Source organism: Bombina bombina, chromosome 7, assembly GCF_027579735.1.
Source record: "Bombina bombina isolate aBomBom1 chromosome 7, aBomBom1.pri, whole genome shotgun sequence".
Classification (NCBI taxonomy): domain Eukaryota; kingdom Metazoa; phylum Chordata; class Amphibia; order Anura; family Bombinatoridae; genus Bombina; species Bombina bombina.
Window position 1 is genome coordinate 499,246,199 of NC_069505.1, and position 18,454 is coordinate 499,264,652.

General features: G+C 37.6%; 1 pseudogene; it reads right to left on the reverse strand.

Annotated features, from left to right (window-relative positions):
• Positions 1-10,783: 10,783 nt before the first annotated feature.
• The window catches only part of LOC128666875 (cytochrome P450 2G1-like), a 174,227-nt pseudogene continuing 166,556 nt past the window's right edge, over positions 10,784-18,454 (reverse strand).

Genomic DNA, 18,454 nt, shown 5'->3' on the forward strand with positions numbered 1-18,454 from the left:
CTGCGTCAGGGCCTGGACGGATTGCTATCATCGAAGGAAAAATTAATTCCCAAGTTTATCAAGACATTTTGCAGGAGAACTTAAGGCCATCTGTCTACCAGCTGAAGCTCAATAGAAGATGGGTGTTGCAACAGGACAATGACCCAAAGCATACAAGTAAATCAACAACAGAATGGCTTAAACAGAAGAAAATACGCCTTCTAAAGTGGCCCAGTCAGAGTCCTTGACCTCAACCCGATTGAGATGCTGTGGCATGACCTCAAGAAAGCGATTCACACCAGACATCCCAAGAATATTGCTGAACTGAAACAGTTCTGTAAAGAGGAATGGTCAAGAATTACTCCTGACCGTTGTGCACGTCTGATCTGCAACTACAAGAAACATTTGGTTGAAGTTATTGCTGCCAAAGGAGTTTCAACCAGTTATTAAATCCAAGGGTTCACATACTTTTTTCACCTGCACTGTGAATGTTTACATGGTGTGTGCAATAAAAACATGGCAACGTTTCATTCTTTGTGTGTTATTAGTTTAAGCAGACTGTGATTGTCTATTCTTGTGACTTAGATGATGATCAGATCACATTTTATGACCAATTTGTGCAGAAATCCATATAATTTCAAAGGGTTTACATACTTTTTCTTGCAACTGTATGTTTACATACATACTGTTCATTGATAATAATAAACTTATCTATTGTAACACACACTAACTTAAAGTTAGAAGTTTAGAAATGAGTGTTATATTGTTTAGCAGACCTTACAATTAGAGTGTGTCTCACGTAGATTATAGTGAGGTTTAATCTATGAAAACCCACATATAATCTGGGTGAGTGGAATTTAATGTGAGATCTCCTGCTGTCATGAACAATAAAGCTGAGTGTGATTGTGGTTCTCACTAAACAAGTAATTGAAATGAAGCAGTTAAGGATCTTAATACAAACTGCAGATAAAACTAACATGCATGCTAAAAATATATAATAGGCTTTGACACAAAAATAGGTAGGTTTTTGATATAAGTGTAAAAAAATGTGGATGATACAAAGTCTAGATAAGACTCACCTCCGGAGAGTAAAAGTAATCTATTTCAGTGGTGATTCAGTGTGCTGAAAGGCAGACAGCAGGGAGATGGGAGAGCAGCACTCAGAGCCGCAGCACAGAACGAAGACACAGCGTTCAGGTCCGTGAAACCGGAAGTTTGGGTGACGTCACGAAGACAGCATGAGTTGGTCAGCGTATGCCGACAGGAGAGCAAAGAGGGAGGATCCACTTAGGATGTCCGGAATTGGCTGAGAAAGGAAGCATGTAACTTCAATACCAAGCAAGGTATTGAATGTTACCAGCTCCTTTATGGCCAAGTGTGTTAGCGTGAACCGCCCCTTAAAGAGACATGCTCCTATTGTGACATCTATGATCATTTCTCCTTCCCAAACTACAATTTTGCAAAGGAGTCAGATTTGATTAATATCTAGCTATATAGGGAATTAACTGTCCATAACTTTTGTGTTTTTCTTACAATATGATTTTAATATTTTTATTTTATATTTATTTCCTTACAATGGCCTAAATGTATAGTTTGTAAACATTTGAGTACATACATAAAGAAATCATAAAGAGGAGTATATAAAGAAATTAAAAGTAAGTTTTCATTTACTATTTTATTTTCCTTTTTTATATTTCCTCTTTCTCTATCTCTTTCTCCAACTCCCACAGTTTTTTCTTTCTTTCATTCCTTTTGTATCTCTCTATTTCATAAGCTGTCATGATAAATGCTTTATAAATAGGACTTGATATTGTTTTTTAAAGGAAGATACACAATTACCAACTCTAATTTCTTTGTACTTATTTTCTTTCGGATGCAGAAATGTATTGTGAAAGGTTGTTAATCAAGACAGTGTTACAGAAAATGTTCAGGAATAACTTTACACGTCTTTCCGAAATAACCAAGAAAAATTCTAAAGTGGTTTGACAACATAGGCAACATGGCTGATGATGTTGGAGCACTTGTAGGAAAAATGAATGACAGAAAATCTAGAGGTAATATATGTGTTTGTACTTTATATTCTGAAGACAGATGCCCTCTTCATTGTGCTACTAATAGAAACTCTAGACAGATTTTGCTGCCCAGGGAAACAGTGGACAATCACAAAACAACAATTCCACACCAACAACTACAAATGTTTCCTCTTCAAACGATTATATACAGGATTTTATATTGCGTTCATACACCCCTAAGTGTGCTTCAGAACATAATTCTTCTAAAATTCTACTTGAAAACACTTCAGAAACGTTACATTTGAAAAAGATACCAAAGAAAACACATACTGTTGGCACATGGACTGGCCCTTACATATTTTTTTGAGAAGGTTTCAAATCAGGCTTGTATTTTTTAAGACGTGAACACTGTCTGTGCCTTAAACCACCAACTGCAGTGCATCAAACAGTTGACAGTACAGAAAAGTTTTTTAGATAAATCAAACGATGAAGATATATGTCAAGCAGATGCTAATTCATTGAAAAACTTTGTTGAACTTGACACAAGCTTTGTCAAGGCAGATACATCCATGCTTGAGATACCAGAGTTTAGCAGTGTTCATCAGGAACTCTTCTGAAGACGACAACATAATGAATGTCATCTATTTCATATAATTTTTTATTGTATTTGAAAGCTGCTTGGATATACTTTTGTCCTATATGAAATGTAAGCATAATGGAGGATGTGATCGCCGTGTATATGAGGTATCAAAGAGACTTGCAGGAACTGCTCTGAGTGCTTACGTTTTTTGTAAAAAAGGGTCACAATTTCTTGCGGTGGCAAAGCCACACAAATGTTGGTAAGGGTTAAGTTGGCAACACTTTATTGTGTGCTGCAGTAACTTGTACAGGTAATCACTTCCACAAGTTAAAGCAATATTTCAAAGTATTACACATCCCATATGTGTCAGCACAAACTTTTACAAACATCAAATAACTTATATATACCCAGCTATAGATTACCACTGGAAGAAAGATAGAGAAGGGACTTTACAATTCATGGAAGGGACTGGACTATATTTATCAGATGATGGGCAATGTGATAGCCCAGGTTTCAGCACAAACACTTTACCTATACAATGATTGAAAACACAACTCAAACAATAATTACATTCCATACTGTTAAAGTTACAGAGACAACTTCATCACTAGCCACGGAGACCCTTGCTTTTAGAAAATATTTAGACAGTCTCATCAGTGATGAACATACCATTTCTATTCTTGCAACTGACAGACAAATTGGTATCAGAATTACCCACATATAAAAAGGACAATAGGAGAATGAGGAAATTAGCTAAAACTTGTAAGTGTACTTTTGTTGAATAGTAGTAATGCACTACTCAGAGCTGGCTACTGTTTGGTGGCTGCTGAACATTGAAATCCAGCTAGCTACCAGTAGTAGTGCATTACTGCTCTACAACAAAGTAGTGCATTAATGCTCTTCAACAAAGGACACTTACAAGTATTATAAAAGTTGCCTCATTCTCTTAGTTTCCTTTTGTTGAAGAGCAGTAATTCACTACTATTGGGATAAAACTGGAAGCCAAAGTTCAACAGCCAGCAAACAGTAGCCAAATCCAAGTAGTACATTAGTGCTCTTCAACAAAGGACACTAAGAAAATGGGGCAAATTAGAAATTAGTCAATTGGCTTTATTTTTCAACGAAAAGTAAAGTATGCACATGACCTAGGCGCACTTTTCATTTAGGGACAACAAAATAGTGAATACAATTGTTTTATTTATTTTTTATTCTTTCAACACCATGAAATAAACAAATTATTTACAATTTCATTTTTCAAATATACATGTATTTCACATACAATGTAAGAGAGCTGACAGAAATTAATCCAATTGACATGAAAGGGAACAGCGCACCTGTGCACACTGAAGAATTAGATTAAATTAGGAAACATCCGATTGGAGCAGCGACCTTGTCCATCAATGTGAGCCAATCCTCCTCCAGACTTGGGCGGTAGTGCTGCAGAGACATACCGTATTTTTCGCTCCATAAGACGCACTTTTTCTCCCCTTAAAAGTAAGGGGAAATGTCTGTGCGTCTTATGGAGCGAATGTGTGTGTGCCCTGGAGCCAAATCACCAAGTGCAGGGGAAATGTTCCCTCTAGTGAGCGCGGCAGCACATTGATTTGATTGACACCGCGCACAAACAAATTATTCCCGCGCACCAAGAGGCAGTTGAGATAGCACCTCATATGTGGAGGGTGCTGTGGCCTGGATAAACGGAGCTGGTGCGGAACATCTAATTGTAAGTTTAGACAACTTATTTTGGGCATGTTTAAGGTCTGTCTTGCACAATATTGCATTACAGAAAGTACTAAATCTGATTACTTATCAGCGGGCTCTAAATTTTATAAGTGCTCTGCTCTGGCGAATGGCGAGCAGAGAACTTATAAAACATTGAGCTTGCTAATAAGTAATCAGATTCAGTAATGTCTGTAATGCAATTACATTACTGAATCCACGCAATTTTCCCCATACTTTTAGCCCTCCTGTGGGCTAGCACTGCACCGGAGCGGTCAAATTGCCAATACAAGTGTAAATATTCGTTAAAATCTCATGTATTGGCAATTTGACCGGTCCGGTGCAGTAGGGGTAAAATTAGGGGGAAAGATAGTGAGTGCCTTTCCCGCTGTATTACGATTGCTCTCCTGCTGAAGGTTACCGGATATGCTGCAACTCCTGCACCTTTCCTACTTCTGGCAAGGAAGCTTGTCAATATTTACAGGGATTGTTTGCTGTGTGTGTTGCTAGTGTACGAGCACTCGCCGGACACCGCTCGGACTTTAGGGGAAATTAAACTGTGACACAACTGTAGTCTTTCCCTCCTGGCAATCACTAGTATAAAAATCAGCAAACAATATTTCTTACTGGAGTTGTGGCATTCACGGTTACCACGGGATCTGTGTGTAGATTCTTGCCCTGGCATCTGCTTCAAGCTGTTACAACTGCATGATTTGAAATCAAGTCCCCCAACAGTTGGCAGAGTATTAATGTCAGCAATTAAACTTCACAGAGGGTCCATTTATCTGAGCGTCAAACTATCTTCCTGTTGTGTGTCAAAAACTTAATGAAAGTCAAATTCCATATAAATGAATTTTTATCCAAAATATTTTAAATCAAATTAAAATGTATGGAATGCACAAATCTCAAGCCATAATTTAAAACTTTGCATTCTATTTATTAGTAATCTGATAGGAGGATAGATTTCTTATTGATGTTTCCTCCTGTTGTATGTCTTGTATTCCCTCAACATGTACCTAGGTTGTCTCAATTCCATATTTTCCTCTACTCCTCCTCCCTCTCTTAGTTGTTTTGGGGCCCTCTGAGTGTGCTTGAGAATGTGAGTGTGTTTGAGAATGTAAGGGAGAGGGTGTAAATTGATTCAGAATATTTTTTTTCTTGTTTTCCTCCTCTAAAAACTAGGTGCGTCTTATGGTTAGGTGCGTCTTATGGAACGAAAAATACGGTTTTAACTCTGAAGTTAAAAGTAAGTTTATATTTAAAATTCACATTCATAATTACTCATGTAAGTACGCAAATAGACTATATACCAACTATGCGCTAGTACATTTATTCAGGTTTTCAAATAAACAATCATTGAGTGGTCCTTTAAAAGCAGAGTTCGGTATGTCTGATCTTCGCAGACGTGACAATTTTTCTTGGCTTTTTTGAGTGAGACAGATTCATTTTTATTTATTTTTTTAAATGTTTTCTCTTGCGAGTAGTTTTTTTTGGAAATATAATTCTGTACCTTATTAACTGAATCTGATATTGTCTGTGACTGTTTGTTTAAAAGCCTCAAGAGAAGACTTAATCATGCTCTGAACAGCTTCCTCGGAGTACTGAGGTTTATTATCCTCAGATTCTAACCAAATGTTGATTGCAAATAAATATATGTAAAAAAGGCAGGAGCCTGCAATACAGGTGACTCCCCAAGGGAAAGTTTCAGGGAGTCAATAGCTTCTTATTAACTTTCTGTTGAAGGGATTTTTTGCCGAGGTTGGTGAGGGGTTTTGTGATGACACTATAGTGCAGCACAAACTTCCTATAGTACCCTGCAGTGCCTAGGAAGGACATAACCTGCTTCTTAGTGTTAGGGGTGGCCAGACCTTTATTGCGTCTACCTTACTGGTGGTAACTTTCCTCCCCCTACTCTATGTCCCAAGTATTGCACGTCTGCCATGCCCTGCTATCACTTATCAGGTTTTATGGTTAGCCCAGCTGCGGCAATGAGGTCCAGTACACTGGCTAGGTGTGGTAAATGTTTACTATCGGTGCTAAAGCTGGAGTGGATGTCACAAGTAGTAATCAATAAATTATAATAAATAATAAGTAGTAATCAATCATTTAAAATAAGCAAAGTAGCGTGGAAAATGTAATACATCATGAAATTTAATGACAAAAGGTATCACATAAAAATCAAATACCACATGGAAAAGACAATAAAAACTATTTTCTTGAGATATGCACACACGCCTATAAAAACACAACTGGGTGTCCAAGGTACCTCGGTTAAAAGTCTGAGCAGCATTTGTGTTTGGCCAAATTCTTATCAAGGTCTGCCCACTGTTCAGAATTTGGTTTGGCAATAAAATTCCCTTCAGAAACTATCCCCGGTGGAATATTGTATTCGTCTTTGTATCAAAGTACTTACAGGTGTGGAAGTAAGATCCGTACCTGCATGAATTCTCTTGCAGTCTGTATCATTTGGTAACAAGCAGATGCTAAATCCAGCATTTCTTCTCCTTACCCGTCACAAAGTATAGTGTTCGCTCTTGGTTGGGTGAACCTCCTGGTCACCTGAACCTTGCTCATATCACCCCAGTGCTGTTAAGGGATTCCCTTCACCACTTTCTGTGTCGGGGTGGAATCTGGAATTCCCTTCCAGCCAGGGATGGTGTTTTCCCGACTTAGCTGGTTGTGTAGGACCACACACATTGAGTACTATGTACTCAATCTGCTCCTATGCATCAGTATCTTCGTACATGCCATCTGATACGTGTCACAATTTAGTCTCTCAAATCTACGCGTTTCACCCGTAAGGGCTTTTTTCAAGATATTGAGATGCTTGTACTAAGTGGATTTTTTAACTATTTTCCTTCTTCTTGATTTGTTAAGCAGATGATTGGAATCCTCCCTTAAAGTAACAATGTTCTTTTTTAATTGAATTGCTGTCATTTAAGGCGGAATATTCCATCTTATAGATTCCCAATACTAAGTCCATAGCCCTGTATACATCATAGCAATGAAAATTACATTAGACTATTATGATAACAAATGGAGACACACATTTTGATAGATTTTAGATGTTATTTATTACCAGATATATTAATATTGAAATTACTAGCTTTATAGTTCTCTGTTCAATCATACATTATTTCTAATTCTGAGTTGAGACTCCCAGGAAATATCGTCTTCAATCTATAAATACGTTCTGCTTCCCTCTTTAGAAGTTTCTTATCATAATCTCCCCCTCTGCAATCTGGTTTGACTCTACATATCCCCCAGAATTTGAAGTCTTTTAATTTATTTTGGTAAATCTCACTAAAGTGTTTAAAAGATGAGTCTCTCTGTTTCCTTTCTCAATCAGACACAAATGCTCTATAATCCTCTCTAGTAGTGTCCTAGACGTCTCCCCTATATATTGCTTCTTACAACTGTACTCTATTAGGTATATTACTCCCTTTTCCTTGCATCTGATTGTGTTCTTAATTTTAAAAACTTCACCAGTCTGAGTAGAGAAAACATTCCTTTATCTTACTGCTATAGTGGCAGGATCTGCAGCAGAAACATGGGTAGACACCTAACACTTTCTTACCAATTACATCTAATTGTTCCTGTTAAATTCATTAGGTGCAAGCATGTGTTTCACATTTTTTACCTTTTGTAGATAAACCATTGTGAGCATATCTCCTATGATTTGGTCTGCCCTGGCTATGTGCCAGTGTTTCCTAATGATTTTCTCCACATAACTGTGCTAACTATTGTAGTTTGTAATAAATGGAACTTCTAACTTAAGACCTGTATCTTCTACTACATTACTAGCTTTCGCTTTATAATTCAACAATTCTCTTCTGTCTTTCATTTTTGCTCCTATATATGCATCTTCCACTATTTGTTCATCATAATCCCCTTTTGCTAAACCTCTCCCTGAGAATTTTGGCCTGCTCTTCAAAGTTCACCAATCTTGAGCAGTTCTTCCTTACACTTAGAAACTGTCCCTTAGGTATATTCAATTTCAATTTCTCAAGATTGCAGCTATTCGAGTGGATGACATTATTAGCATCCACTTTCTTAAAAAAAATCCTAGTATAAACACTACTTTCCGATTTTCAAATATTTAAGTCTAGAAAATGTATCTGTTCTTTACAATATTCAAATGATCATGCATAAACATAACATTTACAGTTACCCAGGACCCAGGCGTCCTGTAAGAGAAAACTAATTCCTGAAGAAAAACCTGTGCAGGACCAGATCCCCGGAAATAGTCCAAGCAATTAGACAAAGAGAATTTAGAAACTGATAGGATGAGGTTCTGCTATATGATTTGTGAGAAGATAGGGAAAAAGAGGAAGAAAGATACAAAATTGATAAGACATTTCTAACAGGAAGGGATACTGAGGTTGAGATGGCCAAAGAGGGGTTATTAGAAGAAGGGAATTGCCATTTCTGATAACGTAAGTTATCGTTCTGGAAATCATTGAGTAAGGAGGGACTGAATAAGCTCCCTGAAGGGACCAAGTCTGAAGAAATACGTCTACATCTAGAACTTTAGGATCTGGGTGTCAGCTGTAAAAGGGAGGTATATAAAAATTCAAGATAGAGGCAAAAAGGTCTAAAATGAAAGGAACTCTTAGAAATTAAATTTGAAGAAATATATTCCTGTGTAATTTTGCTTGAAGCTCTGAGGTCAAGTGGACCCCAATCTGCTGCAGTTTTCCATAATCCTAGGATATACACTGCTGAAATAGAAATGTTGTAAAGAAGACATTGAAGAAATATCTGAAAGTAGTTTTGATTTGGTACCCAATTTAAATAACAAACTGCAAAAAATGTCCATTCTTAAAAGAATAGAAATAAAAGTAGGAAGGTGAGGTTGAAAGTGACGAATTGTAAAATGTACATGTAGACCTGAAACAGTTTGTAGAACCCAAGGATTTGAAGGAAGAAGAGACACATTTTCTAGAAATATAAATGTCCTCCCACCTATTGTTTAATGAGAAAAAAAGGGGTGTGATGTGTAGTAAAATTAACTACCTGAATAGGGTCTAAGTCTGATCTAGTTTGTCTTTTAGGGGTCTGGAGTGGTCTGTTTTGAAAGTGAGACCTGTTAATCGAGGGCATCAGAATCTACATTTTACGACCGTAGTGAAAACCCATTGTTGGAGGTAAAAAAAAAAAATATTGGTAGAGGTTTTGACCTTATTTAGAGAATAAAATGTGTTAACATATTTCCCTAGTTCTTTTAAGCCTAATTCCCCAAACAAAATACCTTTGCTTTAGGTAACATTTCAGTAGGAGTGAAATCTGCAAGCTTTGGATCAATTTTTCGAAGTAAATATCTATGTCATTGTGTAGCTATAGCAGTATTTGCATTTCTTGTGTTTATTTGAATCCATTTTATGATTATGTTTGGATCTAATGTAGAATCATTAGTGATTGCTGCCTCCGATAATTCACATTTTTTTTGTGATGGGACCAAGGGAATATAATAATTTATCCAAACAAGATTTAAGAAATCTGTCAGGGCCATGGTAACTACTAAATTTAGGGGAAGCAATACATTTTAAAATGTTAGCATCTATGTCAGGAGTTGAATAAGATTTGTGAGGAAGCCCAGGGCAAGAGCATTCTGAACGTAAATTGTTCCTAGTTTGTTTATCTAAAGGTTTTCTAATATAGAGGTCAAAGAATTTAGCAACAATTTTAAAAGTATACTATCTAGTAAAACAAGGATGTTATAAATCCTCTGGTTTTAAAGAAGGATTACCTAGATTACCAAGTAAAATATGTTGGAAATTTTTAGAATTTTTTTTCTTTTAGATTTTTAATTTTATGGAGAAGACTCTGATTCTTTAGATAAGTCACGGGAATAGACAGACATACCATGATAAAGAATCATTGTTAGAATCTGAAAAAAAAGTTTAAAAAAAAAATTAAATTATCCTCTGAGTCAGAAGAAGAAATCATATGACTAGTATAAGTTAAAGGGTGAGACTTCTGATCTATGTAAATGTATTGCCCCTTTAAAAGATTGAAACAACGGAAATGGCAACCCCTGTCGATCATTCATATAGCAAGCCACTGAGCTGTTTTTCTTACCTGGCAGATTGCTTCTCTTTCTGTATGTATTTGTATTGTGACCCTGGGAAAAGTCTCCCTATGGGTGATGTAAGAAACCAGATGGGGACTCCTTACCCAATGTGCTTAGAGGGCTATGGCAGCTCCTCACCGACGAGGCCCAAAGGAGGCCAAAATTATCTTCTGGGGTCGATGTTTACCGTGTTCAGAGGAGAATTGGCTGGTATTTTGGGGCTAGACTGACCTTGTTAGGCGAATCAGACTGATATACTTTAGAAACAGTTTTCTTTGTGAAAAGCACAATTGGGCTAAAAGAAGCTATTCCAAGGTGGTAACCGGGCCATAAAACAAGTCACTGAGCTGTTGTTCGTTCCTGGCAGAATGCTTCCATTTCTGTATATACTGGAGGATAGTATGGATATTACAGAGTGAATGAGAGTAACAGCAGTATTAAAGCCTTTATTTAATGTTTAACTTCAAGTTGTAGATATTATTGGTTAATTGAAAATTACAGAAAACACATTTCAATCCATTAAGAACCTTTTAATTATATTTAGAATAAATTTTATAAAAAAAACAAAAACATTAAAGTGGAAAAAGAAAAAACTTCAATAGCGCATTAACAAGGCTGTATAAAATTAAATGATTTGGAGACATTTGTATTATTCTTTAACTAATTAAGCCATAAAAGCATGTATTAATAATGTGCAAGGGCATCAACAACTACAATAAAACTAATGGGCAGATACTTTGAATAGAAAATATTATCGTGGCACAAAGGAGATTTCAAATGATATGGGGTGATTGAGAAATCCTGTTAATTTTGGGGCAATATCGTCATCAGTAAATTTTGTCTCTGAGGTCAGGGTGAAGTTCTGTAGAATATTGGTTAGGAAAAGAAACAGCTCAATTATAGCGAGTCCTTCTCCGGGACATCTCCGCTTTCCTGTAAAAAATAGAAAACAGTTAGATGCCAGCAGCTCTATGGTGACCATGGGAAAACTAAATAAACATCAGCAATCTACAGAGGATAATTATTGTTGAAGGTTATTACCTGCAGAAAAAGCCATCATAGCATCATTCTTCTTGAATCCACCATTCTCATCTAAGAAGTGGTTGGGGTTGAATTTGTACGGTGTAGAGAATTGGCTCGGATCACGGTGAACAGTACAGAGCAATGGGTAGACATCAGTGCCCTTAAAAAATTAAAGTATTTAATCATTATTGTATTTTTTTTTTTTTTAAAGAAACTGATATTTTACTTCATTACAGGAATATATAAATGACAGTTCTTGGAGGATCATGGGTCTTATACAATAACCTCAAACTCCTAAAGATTTAATTTATTATGGGTCAGATTACAAGTAAAGCTCAAACATATTAGCTCTATTGTGTGTTAACATTGCTCGAGAGCAATCAATAGTGTCTCTAGTTTTGCACTGACAATATAATATATTTCTTATCTCTCAAGCAATAGTTTAGTGTGCACTAACCTTTGCTTGTTGAAGAGCACAGGTTCATTAAATCTCTCACATAATAGATTACTATGAGGGTGCAAAGTAAACTTCATAGAGTACTACTCTTGAGCACTAAGCCGACAGGAGGAAAAAAAAAATATGTAGTGGAGTTCTTCATTTAATTTAGTGCTATACTATGTTAAAGAAACTTAAGCATAAGACACACACACACACACATATATATATATATATATATATATATATATATATATATATATTACCCCTTCCTAGTCATGCCTCTCAAGTACCATATCCCTTTAATTCTGCTACAAATTAATTTAGTTAATAATCTTTAGTTTTCAAATTATTACGTCTAAATATAACCTAATCCTTCATTTCCATGGCATTTTCATGTGTTTTGTTATGTTAACTAGCAAGTGATAGTCATTTTCTTCCAGTCTCAAAAAGCTCTAAATTTGATAGCAATATTTTAGATTGCACTTGAGTGCAACACTTAATTAACCAATTTTAATTTGAGCACAATGAGCACACTATGGGGCCGATTAATCATGGCCGAATAGGGCCAAATCCCACTATTTCCACACGAGCCTTCAGTCAGGCTCGCCGGAAACAGGAGTTAAGAAGCAGTGGTCTTAAGACCGCTGCTCCTTAACTCGTACACTGCCTCTGAGGTGGCGGACAGCAATCCGCCCGATTGCATACGATCGAGTTGATTGACAACCCCTGCTAGTGGTCAATTGGCTGCAAATCTGCAGGGGGCGGCATTGCACAAGCATTTCACAAGGAATGCTTGTGAAATGATAAATGCCGACAGCGTATGCTGTCTGCATTTATCGATGACTGGTGGACATGATCGTTACAGCGGATCATGTCCACCAGACAAATGATAAATCGGCCCCTAATAGTTCTCTCTGCACTAGCCATTAAAAGTATGACACAGTAAAAAGGTTTCAGTTGTGTTAAGATGTTTTTGTATATATTTTAATTATACTGTATATCTTTTATACTTTTTAATAGTAACTTTGCGTTATAGAATTTATATGTAGCTAACGCTATATATTGGATTTATGTGTATTTTTCACTAATTATAGATTGGTCACTTTGGTTATCCATATTTCCCCTATCAATTTGAGACCATTATTATTTTCTTGAGTGTTGCGCCACTATTAGTATGAGACATCATGCCGGGCACAAGAAAACAGTAAAAAACTGAAATTTGAGATTAGAATCAACGGGAATGTCGTCTTCAAGGAAATATGTAATAAGAGTTCACTGAGTTCTTTTTGTCAATGTCCATGCTTAAATTGTTCCATGATATCTTATAGAGGCAACATAAAATGGGTGTCAAACATAAGGGTTAAGATTTAACATATTACTATATCACATGTGCATCTATTTGAATTTCAGCCATTCCAACTGTTGAAAGGATATAAGGGGGGAGGGGGGGTCCAACTGGGATAATGAGCGGTATTCCTTTTGTCTGTTTATAGTTAGTTAGTAGGTGAGTGAAGAAGGGCTTGCCAGTAGAACTGTATGTTATGGTATAGAGGCAAGCAGTCATTTTTGAAGTAAGAGTATTCCTCTACTGAAAGGAGTTCAGATGTATTTAGTAACCAGTCTTGCAATGTGGGCACAGCTGTGGACTTCCACCTGCGGGCAATAAGTAGCCTGGCACTATTAACGCAGTACTGCAGGAGTTTCCATCGAATTTTGCATATTTTACCTGGGTTAAGGCTTAGAAGGGCCGTAAGGGGAGACAGACTAAACCGTTCCCCCATGACAACTTTCAAGTGTGCGGTGACCGCCTCCCAGAAGGGAAACAGTTTCGGGCAATGCCACCAAATGTGTGCTAGTGTACCAGGAGACCCACAACCCCTCCAGCATGTCACATTAGTGCTTGGGTATAAATATTTAAGTCTGACTGGAGTAAGATACCATTGAAACAAAATTTTATGGTTAATCTCTAGAATCCTAGGAGAGGTCGAGGATTTAGAGGAATGGTAGCAGATATTTTCCCATTGTTCTTTGGATATGGGGAGGTTTAGATCAGATTGCCAATTAGAGTCATAAGAGGAGGGAGGCAGTGTAAGGCTGTTATCCAACATCTTTTTTACTTTTGATAAGGAACCTCTGGGTACTGTCCCTTCATAGAAGAGCCGCTCGAAACAAGTCAACTCTCTCAGTAGCTCATGTTTTTGGGGTGAGGATCCCAGGAGATGTGTTAATTGGGCATACTTTAAACACCGGGAGAAAACTCCCCCTGCAGTGTCAGTAAGCTGTGGTCTCGATATCAGGTTTCCCCCCTCGGTCAAACATTTAAACGGGATTGTCTGGTTTATGTCCAGCTGGCCTGGTTCTGTTGGGATTATCCCTCTACTGAATTCTGCATTAATTGGCACAGGGGTCATGGGCAAAACAAACAATGAAATTCCCTTAACCTTAGCCCGTACCTTGTCCCATGTTTGAAAGATATGTGAATATAGTTGTGATGATCTAGCATAGACGAGTCTACATTTGTGGTTAATCCAGCATGGTGGGCCTATAGTGGGGGAGCCTAGTAAGTGGGAGTCTATAGAAGCCCAGGCCTTGGTGGGAGCGTGTTCATGCCATTCCCAGACTCTCTGTAGCGTCACTGCCTTGTAGTATTGGGAGATCAATAGGACCCCCAGCCCTCCCGCACCCAGTGGTTTTATAAGGACTTTCTTGCTTATACGGGGTTTGACATTACCCCAAATAAAAGAGTTTATTACCGACTGTATTTGGGTTAGGTATGACGTGGGTAAGTGTATTGGAGCAGCTTGGAGGACATATAAGATCTGCGGGAGGGTGGTCATCTTGACCGACTGAATCCTACTCCACCAGGAGATAGGTCTGGTCTGCCAGGTATCAAAGTCTCTCTTAAGTTTATGCAAAATGGGTAAATAGTTGTATTTGAATACTTTATTGATAGTTGGGGCAAGGTTAATACCTAAGTATTTGATTTTATCGTGTAGAAGTCTGTATTGACATTGGGCTCTAAGGGCTTCAAAGTCTCCTCCACGCATATTAACGTTGAGAACTTCTGATTTTTGGGCATTGATCAGGAAATTGGAGTGACTGCCAAATCTATCGAATTCACCTAACAAATGTGGCATGGATTCAGGTGGCTGAGTGAGTAGGGTGAGGACGTCATTAGCATAGAGGGTAAGTTTATATGTGTTAGGACCTAACCTCAATCCCGTAATATGGGGATTATTTCTTATGTGCAACGCTAGTATTTCAATCGAAATAGCAAAAAGCAGAGGAGACAGAAGACACCCCTGTCTCGTGCCGTTTTGTATGTTGAAGCTATCAGATAGTGTCCCATTTACCCGTACTCTTGCGGTGGGGTGAGAGTATAAGCTAAAAATCCTTTGGGTCATAACAGAACCAAAGCCGAATGCCCCCAAAATATGTTTTAGGAAATTCCAGTCCAGCCGATAAAACGCTTTTTCAGCATCTGTAGAGATTAGAATAGAAGGTATGTCTGACCGGCTGGACTGTTCAATCAAATATAGGACTCGAATAGTATTGTCTCGCGCTTCTCTTTTTGGTATGAAATCCGTTTGATTGACGTGGATGACTTGGGAAAGAATTAGATTAATTTGAGCTGCCAGTATCTTGGCGTAAAGTTTTAGGTCAGTGTTCAGCAGTGAGATTGGTCTATAGTTACCTATCAGAGTGGGATCTTTACCGGGCTTAGCTATTACCGAAATATGAGCCTCGAGAGAGCTTTTAGACCACGTTTCGCTTTTGTCTTTGGATTTTCTATTTTGTATTTTAATACATTTAGAGCCGGCAGTTATCTTACAGATTCTGATTATGTTTTTTGAAGCTTCTACTTTAACAAATTAGGATCATATTTTATATATTTCTGTATATCTTTTACAATTTAAATTGCACTTTGCATTTTCTCTTTTGTAAAATAAAAACACAGCTTCAGAAAATGGGAGGGGCAAAGGAGTTCCCTGGGCTGAACAGGGTATTTCTGAAGCTCCCTAACAAGTCGTGAAATGCTGTAAGCATTTTAAACAAGCTGGTCTCAAAGATTTTTCTTCCCAACTGTATACAGGTTAAGTTTTTCTCAAGATTCAAAATACACTTATTTAATTGAATAATAAAATAACATATACTAAACTACAAGTAAAAACAAGTTAAATTGTAATGAAAACATTTAAGTTTAATTTGTAATTGATGCAAACTGATCATTTATATCAGCCTTAGGTATTCTTCAGTTACCTCCTCTCTTCCATGTTAAATTCTGTATCACAGAGAGCTTCATCACTTTCTATGAAAGGTATATCTTATCTCAGGTTCCGCCCTTTTTCTCACTCAGTAAGTTCAGCCTCTGTGAGGTCTGCACTATAATTTCTCTCCAAACTAGAGAATATTTACTTATTGGTCCCATAGAAAGTATTGAAGTTCTCCTTTAAATAAAGGAAATACAAAGTGCAATGTAATTTGTAAACGTACACATAAATATACAAAGTATAATCTTAATTTGTTAAAGTTACACAGAAACTATGAAAGTATAATCATAATTTGTAAAAACACAATCCTAAATGCACTGCTGTATACAGAATAAAAGACAACATATTAAGTGCAAAGTTTAAAGATAATAAAACTTAATCTGAAGTGTAAAGTAATATAAAATCCAAAGCACAAAGTATAAAGCATAAATGCAGCAGAACTACCATGTCATGCAGTGCTATATTGCACTGGGCTTGTCTCTCCACATTCAGAAATGCAGGAAACACTCCTTGAAGAGGTATAGCAAAATCTGCCTTTTTAAGAATTTTACTAGGGATCTTGCAGTGCTGGAGGATCATTTTGGATCATCTCACTTGAGTTTAGAGCTTTAGATCAACAGGCCCTATGTGAGATTCCTGGATAAAAAAAACTTCCATGTGTATGAGCTATTGCAGGCTTTAAGTTTGTAAGTTCATGTGTATATATAGGATTACTGATTATAAAATGTTCTCTAGATAGCCTTTATATGTTGAGTTGCACTGATCCCAAAATGTGAGAATTCTAGTTATTTTATCTTTCCCTGCATATGTGTTTACTAATTATAATAATTAATCTCTCGCACTCACAAAGATGGTCACTCCCTTGACCTGATCTTTAGCTATTGATGCACTATTTAAAACTTCACTAACTCTCCTTTTCCTCTCTCTGACCACCATCTCCTCACTTGCAACATATCATACATCTCTACAACTCTCCCTCCTTCTACTCCTCACACCAAATTTCACAGAAGCATTATGTCATTAGATCAGCAACAGCTTGCTGATTCCCTCAAACCTCCATCTCCTCCTTCTCCTGCCCTGACCAAGCTATCTGCTAATATAATTCCACCCTTACATCCGTCCTTGACAATCTGGCCCCTCTTACCATAGCTTGGAAATCACACACTCATCCTCAGCCCTGGCATACTCCTCTGACATGGTACCTACGCAGATATTCCCATACTGCTGAGCAGCACTGGAGAAAATCTCGGAGTTCAGCTGATTTCCTTCACTACAAGTTCATTTTGAACTCCTACTATTCTCCCCTTAATCTCTATAAGCAACATTACTTATCTACTATTATCTCTAATCCTTCTTCAAACACAAAATGTCTGTTCTCCACTTTCAATACTCTTCTCCGCCCACCCCCACCCCCTAATACAACTTCTCTGTCAGCTCAAGACTTTGCCAGCCACTTCAATAACAAAATCGACTCCATCAGAAACAAAATCAGCTCTCAACATACTTCCATTCTCTCACCCCCTGAAACGCTCGCAATCAACCACAACCCACATAGCCATAAATTTAGCTTTTTCTCCCCTGTAACTGAAGAAGAAGTTGTGGCACTTATATTGCCCTTCCCTCTCTTCTACCCTTACCCCTATACTCCCACACATTTTCAACCTCTCCCTCAACACCGTTATATTTTCCTCATCCCTGAAACATGCATTGGTCACACCTATCCTCAAAAAACCTTCTCTTGATCCAACCGCCCCATCCAACTACCACCCTATTTCCCTACTCCCTCTTGCCTCAAAACTTGTCGAAAAGCTAATATATGCACGTCTATCCCATTTCCTTACATTAAACTCCCTCCTCGACCCACTGCAATCTGGATTTCATCCCCATCACTCCACAGAGACAGCAATCATTAAGGTTACCAATGACCTACTTACAGCAAAATCAAAAGGCTACTTCTCTCTTCTTATCCTCCTTGATCTGTATGCATCCTTTAATACTGTTGATCATCCTCTTTTGATACAAACCCTCCAATCCTTCGGCATTTGTGACACAGCCCTCTTGTTGTTCTCTTCCTACCTGTCAAACCGTACCTTTAGTGTAGCCTTCTCTGGGGCCTCCTCTGCCCCATCACCACTTTCTGTTGGGGTACCGCAAGGCTCTGTCCTCTGTCCCTTTCTCTTCTCAATCTACACGTCATCATTAGGTTCTCTAATAAAGTCTTACGGGTTCCAATATCATTTGTATGCCGACGACACCCAAATCTACTTCTCTGCACCAGACCTATCTCCTTTCTTGCTAACTGCCTTTCTCACATCTCTTCACTACCTCAATCTAAATCTCTCCAAAACTGAGCTCCTT